General features: G+C 39.4%; 1 long non-coding RNA gene across 1 annotated transcript; it reads left to right on the top strand.

The window, feature by feature from the left end:
• Nucleotides 1-284: 284 nt before the first annotated feature.
• LOC133624352 (uncharacterized) lies at nt 285-801 on the top strand. The gene is made up of 3 exons (XR_009817991.1): nt 285-385; nt 517-635; nt 738-801. It is a non-coding gene; the product is annotated as an uncharacterized lncRNA (long non-coding RNA).
• Nucleotides 802-7,652: the final 6,851 nt, after the last annotated feature.

Here is a 7,652-nt window from a genome sequence, read left to right as displayed (position 1 = left end):
TGAATATATATTATTTCATGCAAAGGTTTACAGATTTTACATTATCTGACATACCACTGTAAATGTTAGTCTGTTTAGTTTTCTAGAAAGGGAGATGTGGTGTTATCTGTTATGCCTTTATTTTGATATAGCATACAGGATGTCCCGGACAGGATGTTACGTAATGACGCTTGATGTTGTGACACAGGAAATCCTATGCTAGACTGAGGCTAGTCTGAATAAACACATTGCTTGCATAAACCGTCTGATCATTAAAACCCATACCACGACATCACCCCAAACACCAGTGAGACCACCTCAGCCACCTCTGGGTCTACCAAAAGAGGAATGACACCTGCCCGAGGATCCCATGGAATCCCTGCCATCTCACATAATCCAGAGCAATGTAAATGACCAAAAACCCATTTTAGAAACATTACTTGATTTAAATGTGAACACCAACATTTCATCCCCTCTTACATATCTACCACCTCTGTTTTTACCTCGCATTTCTAAAAAATAAAATCTTTCTGGCAGATATCAAAGAAGCTTGGGGAGGACAGGATTGTCACATTCTTCTGTCCAAAATTGGACGATACAAATTGTGGTATTGGGACATCAATCGCACAGGGCCCAACAAGGAACTTGAAAGCGAGGTAAGCTGAAACACAAATTTCCTTTACTTACATCTTGCTAAGACAAATAAAAAACCCACAATAATAAAGTTAGGTGGATTCACTTCACTTTCTTGCCCTTAGGTCATCAATGCATACCTACATAAACTAGTCGAGTGCTACAACAGCCGAGGAGGGAAACAAGCTGCATACATTGATTCATTTGCCATGACAATGATGTGGCAAGGGAAAAAAACACGAGTGAAAGTAGGATTCCTTTGTTAATATGAGAACATGGCAGAAATAACAATGTGCTTTGCATTTTTAAATGTAAACCAAATTTGCATACTCGATTTTTTTTTTTCAGCTGGATCCCAATTCATTTTTTGTTGTTTTGGGAGCTGTCCATGAACCTGGCCACTGGTTTTTTTACAGTAAGTGAAGATTTATATCTCCTAATCCTGGGTGTTTCTGTTATCGGCATATCTGACAGTGAGGAAATAGAAGTGAAGCTCTATGATTTTTCTGAATATTCACAGGCCATTTATCCAGCAGAGCAGCGGAGTCTCGAGCTTGACTCATTAGGCAACACTCGCTCTAAAGTACCCAAGTGTTTGGAGTCCACCAGGTAACAGCTGTTTCTTTCATAAGTCAAAAGCTCCCAGGCTTCCAACATACTGTGGAGATAAAGGGTGGATGATGGTAGCTGTAGGAGGATGAGATAGGGAGAGCTGCTCTACAGGCACAACGCAAGGGATTAAGGATGTGTCACGCCTGTAGAGCAGCTGCCCCTATCTCATCCTCCTACAGCTACCATCAACCATCTCTTACTTTCACACACATCCACAATACCTGAATTTAATTGGATGTGTATATTATATGAAGGTCTTTCATGCGACAGAGGAATGTTGCACTCCCAAAGTGGTCTGCAAACACAGTGCCTCACAGTCTACAAAAAGACAGTACCTCCAGTGGGATATTTGTATTGAAAGTAAGTTCATTTCACATTTGCTTGAATGATTACTTAACACATCATCTATATCTGACAAACAATTGCAATGGATTTTACGTGCATTTCCATAAAGCTTTATTAAATATCAATAAGGGACAAGATAGAATATATACTGAGGGGCATGCATTTTTTCAGACTAATTGGGCTTGTATTAATTCACCATCACTTTGTCTATCACTCAATCCTAGTATGCTGAAAAGGTGTTGGCAGAGGAGGCACCCTCCATCCATCCATTTTCTACCGCTTATTCCCTTTTGGGGTCGCGGGGGGCGCTGGAGCCTATCTCAGCTACAATCGGGCGGAAGGCGGGGTACACCCTGGACAAGTCGCCACCTCATCGCAGGGCCAACACAGATAGACAGACAACATTCACACTCACATCCACACACTAGGGCCAATTCCCATTTTCCATAATTCTGACCAGGCGGTAGAGGTATATCGGATGGATGTTGCAGAAACGCTCCTCAAGGAAACTGGCGTGTACTTTTAAAACAAATTTCCAATGAAACTACTGGGATTAGCAATGTGTCCCTCAATGTTACAAATGGAAGAATCTGCGTGCTGTGTTTTCACATCCTTTCGTACGTCACAAAGAAAATCAGGTTTTCTTTGTGAAAATCTCTTGCAGATGATCTCAGTGAGCTCTGCCACTGCTGCGGAGAGGAGGATTGGTGGGAGCCCCAAAAGTGATACTACTGACTGGGTAAGATATCTTGATAAGAAAACAAACAATATTTTCCCTTGCCACATTTGTTTAACATCAGCCACTGAAAGAAGCCAATTGATATTGATATACTGACATTGATTTATATCAATAAATATAATTTATTTAATCAATTTACATATTGATTTACATTGAACTGATACACTTGATCAAATGCATTCATTTCAGATCCAGTGCGAGCGGTGCGGGTGATGGTACCACAGCTTGTGTGTGGGAAACCCCAAGGAGGAGGGATATAGTTGTGATGCATGCCAGGAACAAACCATGTTAATTTCTGTATTAGAAAATAAGTTATGATTGTATGTTGCATTTGAATTCCAAAATTTATTGTAAAAAAAATGGTTTCTGTTTAGCTCTGTTTCTGCTTAGTTTAGTTTGATGGTTAGGGTATATGTATTTTAATAAAAATCTGTATTATAAATGCTGAAAGATGCAGTGAAGTCTCGAAATCTGACGGCCAAGTCACTGCTTATCGGAAAATGTAACCCTCGTGCGTCCTGATTCTGGGGGTCCAAATGAGAAAAAGTGAATGGAGATGAAGGGGGGGGGGGGTTTAAAAAGGGCAGGAAATGGTAATTCAGGTTCCTGGCTTAAGAATAGGGAACATACAGTAAGGTCTCGAAATCTGACGGCCAAGTCACAGTTTATCTGAAAATGTAACCCTAGTGCGTCCTGATTCTGGGGGTCCAAATGAGAAAAAGTGAATGGAGATGAAGGGAGGGGGGGTGTAAAAAGGGCAGGAAATGGTAATTGAGGTGCCTGGCTTACGAATAGGGAACATACAGTAAGGTCTCGAAATCTGACGGCCAAGTCACAGCTTATCGGAAAATGTAAACCTAGTGCGTCCTGATTCTGGGGGTCCAAATGAGAAAAAGTGAATGGAGATGAAGGGAGGGGGGTGTATCAATGGCAGGAAATGGTAATTGAGGTGCCTGGCTTAAGAATAGGGAACATACAGTAAGGTCTCGAAATCTGACGGCCAAGTCACAGTTTATCGGAAAATGTAACCCGAGTGCGTCCTGATTCTGGGGGTCCAAATGAGAAAAAGTGAATGGAGATGAAGGGAGGGGGGGTGTATAAAGGGCAGGAAATGGTAATTGAGGTGCCTGGCTTAAGAATAGGGAACATACAGTAAGGTCTCGAAATCTGACGGCCAAGTCGCAGTTTATCGGAAAATGTGACCCTAGTGCGTCCTGATTCTGGGGGTCCAAATGAGAAAAAGTGAATGGAGATGAAGGGAGGGGGGGTGTATAAAGGGCAGGAAATGGTAATTGAGGTTCCTGGCTTAAGAATAGGGAACATAAAGTAAGGTCTCGAAATCTGACGGCCAAGTCACAGTTTATCGGAAAATGTAACCCTAGTGCGTCCTGATTCTGGGGGTCCAAATGAGGAAAAAGTGAATGGAGATGAAGGGAGGGGGGAGGGGGGGTGTAAAAAGGGCAGGAAATGGTAATTGAGGTTCCTGGCTTAAGAATAGGGAACATACAGCCATAACAAACAGAACAACCGCATGTGCATGTATAGCCTTATCTATATTGGAAAATGTATGTGTGTGAGAGAGAATCAACAGCTGATACAATGGACTCATACTATAATGAAAGTAAGTCATTGATTTCCAGAATATGTGTAATTTATTAATGCTGAAATTCTGACTACTGACATTTCATTCCATGATAGCTTTTAATCCGGAAAATGTATGTGTGTGAGAGAGAATCAACAGCTGATACAATGGACTCATACTATAATGAAAGCAAGTCATTGATTTCCAAAATATGTGTAATTTATTAATGCTGAAATTCTGACAACTGACGTTTCAGCATTAAGGATAGTTTACACCATTTACGCAAGCGTTCTTCTTCTCCTCCTCTTTGGGCTTGCCGTTTAACCATCAAACAAACGGCATGGGAACATCGCCCCCTGGAGTTACAAATTCCGATGGGTAACAGATTTCGGTACAACACCAGGACGCATAACTGACGGCTCCAGACGAAAGCGCGCAGGTAGGAGATGATTTATTTCTCATAAATCATACACATTACAACAGACAGGAACGAAACAAAAGGAAAGCGTGCCGTTCGCACGAGAAGCTAAAGCAAAAACTTACTTAGCACAGGAATACTAGAAGCTAAGGTAACTTTAGCACAGGAATCATGAGCTCGAAAACCAGAATGCCAACGTAACTGTTGCAAATGCAAACAATGAAGCCACGACGAGTGACCGGAAAAGGCAGGCTTAAATAGAGTCTCTGATGAGCAGCAGGTGCGCGTACAAGGCAGGTGAAAATCATAAGTAACCATGGTGACTAAAACAAACCCCCGAAGTGCACAAAACAACTAAGGAAGTCCAAAACTAACAGAACATAACTAAACAAAACATGATCCGACCACGGATCATGACATCATTAGGCATCACTAGTGCTTTCTTTATTTCTTTAGTTTATTTGGAACATGAACACACTTACAGTGTAACACATCACAGTTTCATATAATTTCACTTTACAGGAGTAGGAAGTAAAGCTTATTTAATCCTACCCCTTTCCCACTTCATAGCGTTTACAAATATATACATCATTTATTGACCTTTTTATAATAAAATATCTGTGAATTAGTATATACAACAGTTTTGTAATATGTAATTAATTAATTCAGTCATTATTAATATACTGAGTTGAAGAATATCTTATTTTCAATAAGGTTGAAAGTATTTCTCATAATTCTTCTTCGTTGTACTTTGTACGCACTATTAATTTGAACAACCTCTTAAACTGGATCATATCAGTACAATGTTTAATTCCACATCATTTTAGCTGTTTGCAATTTTACCAAATCATCAAACTTTAATATTTTTGACTCAATAAATAAAGTGTTTGTATGTTCTCTGTATCCAACTTTATGTATCAGTCTTATTTATCTTTTTTGTAACACGGTTAACGAATGTAGCGCACATTTGTAGTTATTTCCCAACATTTATGCACAATAACTCAGATATGGTAATACTATAGTAGCGAGCAGTAGAGAATGTGAAGTGATTTGTTAAACCAAATATTGTGTTTTTTTCCATATACAACAACCTATCTGGACTCGATAAGAGCATCGATGAGGAATCGGTTTGATAAGAGGATTCGATAATAGGCTCAAACTCGACAATTTCTTATCAAACATCATCCCTACTCCTGAACTGGAGAAGCCAAACCAACAGTCTTGTATTCCTTCTTTCTCTGTCTGGGTGTGTGCTAAGACAGGACAGCACAACCTGACCATGTAAGGAGATGTCCGTGTGTAGTGATTGGGAAGACAACAGATGTATACCATAACTTGTAGGTTTGACGTTTATGATAAACATGGGTTCTCTATTCCAGGATAGAGCTATAACTTTTGAATTCCAAAGCCTGGTTATATTGCTTCTTCTCGTGAGAGCACTGATTTCATTCCACATGCGAATGTCCAACTAAGGCTCTTTCTCAACCATTACTTAAACCTGGTGGTTCGCTTTCTCCATGTTGGATATAAACATTCACCATATGTTGAACATAATAAGAGTCAATTAATTCACTTCAATACCCAGTCATCTGATGTGCGGGGTAGAGATGCCAGCTAGCGCATAAAGTGATGAGACAGTGTTTTCTTTGCGGTTAAAATGAGTTAAAATTCACTTTTTTGGTTGCATGTTTATATATAAATTATAAATTATATCACAATGTGTCAAAAGTCTGCAATTGTTAGTGATGTAAACCCTAAAGAGACAGAAATTGTGTAGATATAAAAATAAATATTTTAAAACTGTTTTTATAAGTTAATGTGTGTGATTTAAGTCAGTTATTCTTGTACAGATAATGTAAATACAGGGACTTGATTTGCAAAATAAAATAGTCAATCTGGATGAGGCTGTCAGAGATATACAAAACCCAAAACCAGTAAATATGACACGTTGTGTAATTTTTAAATAAAAACAGAATACAATGATTTGCAAATCCATTTCAACCTATATTCAATTGAATAGACTGCAAAGACAAGATATTTAATGTTCGAACTGAGAAACTTTTTTTTTTTTTTGCAAATAATCATTAACTTTGAATTTAATGGCAGCAACACACTGCAAAAAAGTTTGCACGGGGGCATTTTTACCACTGTGTTACATGGCCTTTCCTTTTAACAACACTCAGTAAATGTTTGGGAACTTAGGAAACCAATTTTTGAAGCTTTTCAGGTGGAATTCTTTCCCATTCTTGCTTGATGTACAGCTTAAGTTGCTCAACAGTCCAGGGTCTCCATTGTGGTATTTTAGGCTTCATATTGCGCCACACATTTTCAATGGGAAACAAGTCTGGACTACAGGCAGGCCAGTCTAGTACCCGCACTCTTTTACTATGAAGCCAAGCTGTTGTAACAAGTGGCTTGGCATTGTCTCGCTGAAATAAGCAGGGGCGTCCATGATAACGTTGCTTTGATGGCAACCTATATTGCCCCAAAATCTGTATGTACCTTTCACAATTAATGGTGCCTTCAGCGAGGTGTGCAAGTTACCGATGCCTTGGGCACTATTACACTCCCATACCATCACAGATGCTGGCTTTTGAACTTTGTGCCTATAACAGTCCAAATGGTTATTTTCCTCTTTGGTCCGGAGGACACAACGTCCACAGTTTCCAATAACAAATTGAAATGTGGACTCGTCAAACCACAGAACACTTTTCCACTTTGCATCAGTCTATCTTAGATGAGCTCAGGCCCGGCGAAATGGTGAAATCCATAAATTCCTTGCAATAGCTCGTTGAGAAATGTTGTTCTTAAACTGATCGACAATTTGCTCACGCATTTGTTCACAAAGTGGTGACCCTCGCCCCATCCATGTTTGTGAATGACTGAGCATTTCATGGAAGCTCCTTTTATACCTAATCATGGCACCCACCTGTTCCCAATTAACCTGTTTACCTGTGGCATGTTCCAAATAAGTGTTTGATGAGCATTCCTCAACTTTGTCAGTCTTTTTGCCAGTCTTTTTTTAAACATGTTGCAGTCATCAAATTCCAAATTAGCTAATATTTGCAAAAAATAACAAAGTTTTGCAGTTCGAACGTTAAATATCTTGTCTTTGCAGTCTTTTCAATTGAATATAGGTTGAAAAGGATTTGCAAATCATTGTATTCTGTTTTTATTTACCATTTACACAACGTGCCAACTTCACTGGTTTTGGGGTTTGTGCATCATGTCTGACCCTTCCTTATTTAAAAGATGCCATATGTAGTAATGTGGCCAGAAATGGTACTGCAATCATGGTCAAAATTATGTAGTCCCGTCCTACTCTCCATGACTGAGGTTGCCAG

This window comes from Nerophis lumbriciformis, linkage group LG27, assembly GCF_033978685.3.
Source record: "Nerophis lumbriciformis linkage group LG27, RoL_Nlum_v2.1, whole genome shotgun sequence".
NCBI lineage: Eukaryota > Metazoa > Chordata > Actinopteri > Syngnathiformes > Syngnathidae > Nerophis > Nerophis lumbriciformis.
Note: the sequence above shows the minus strand (reverse complement) of the source record. Positions and strands in the feature narration are given on the sequence as shown.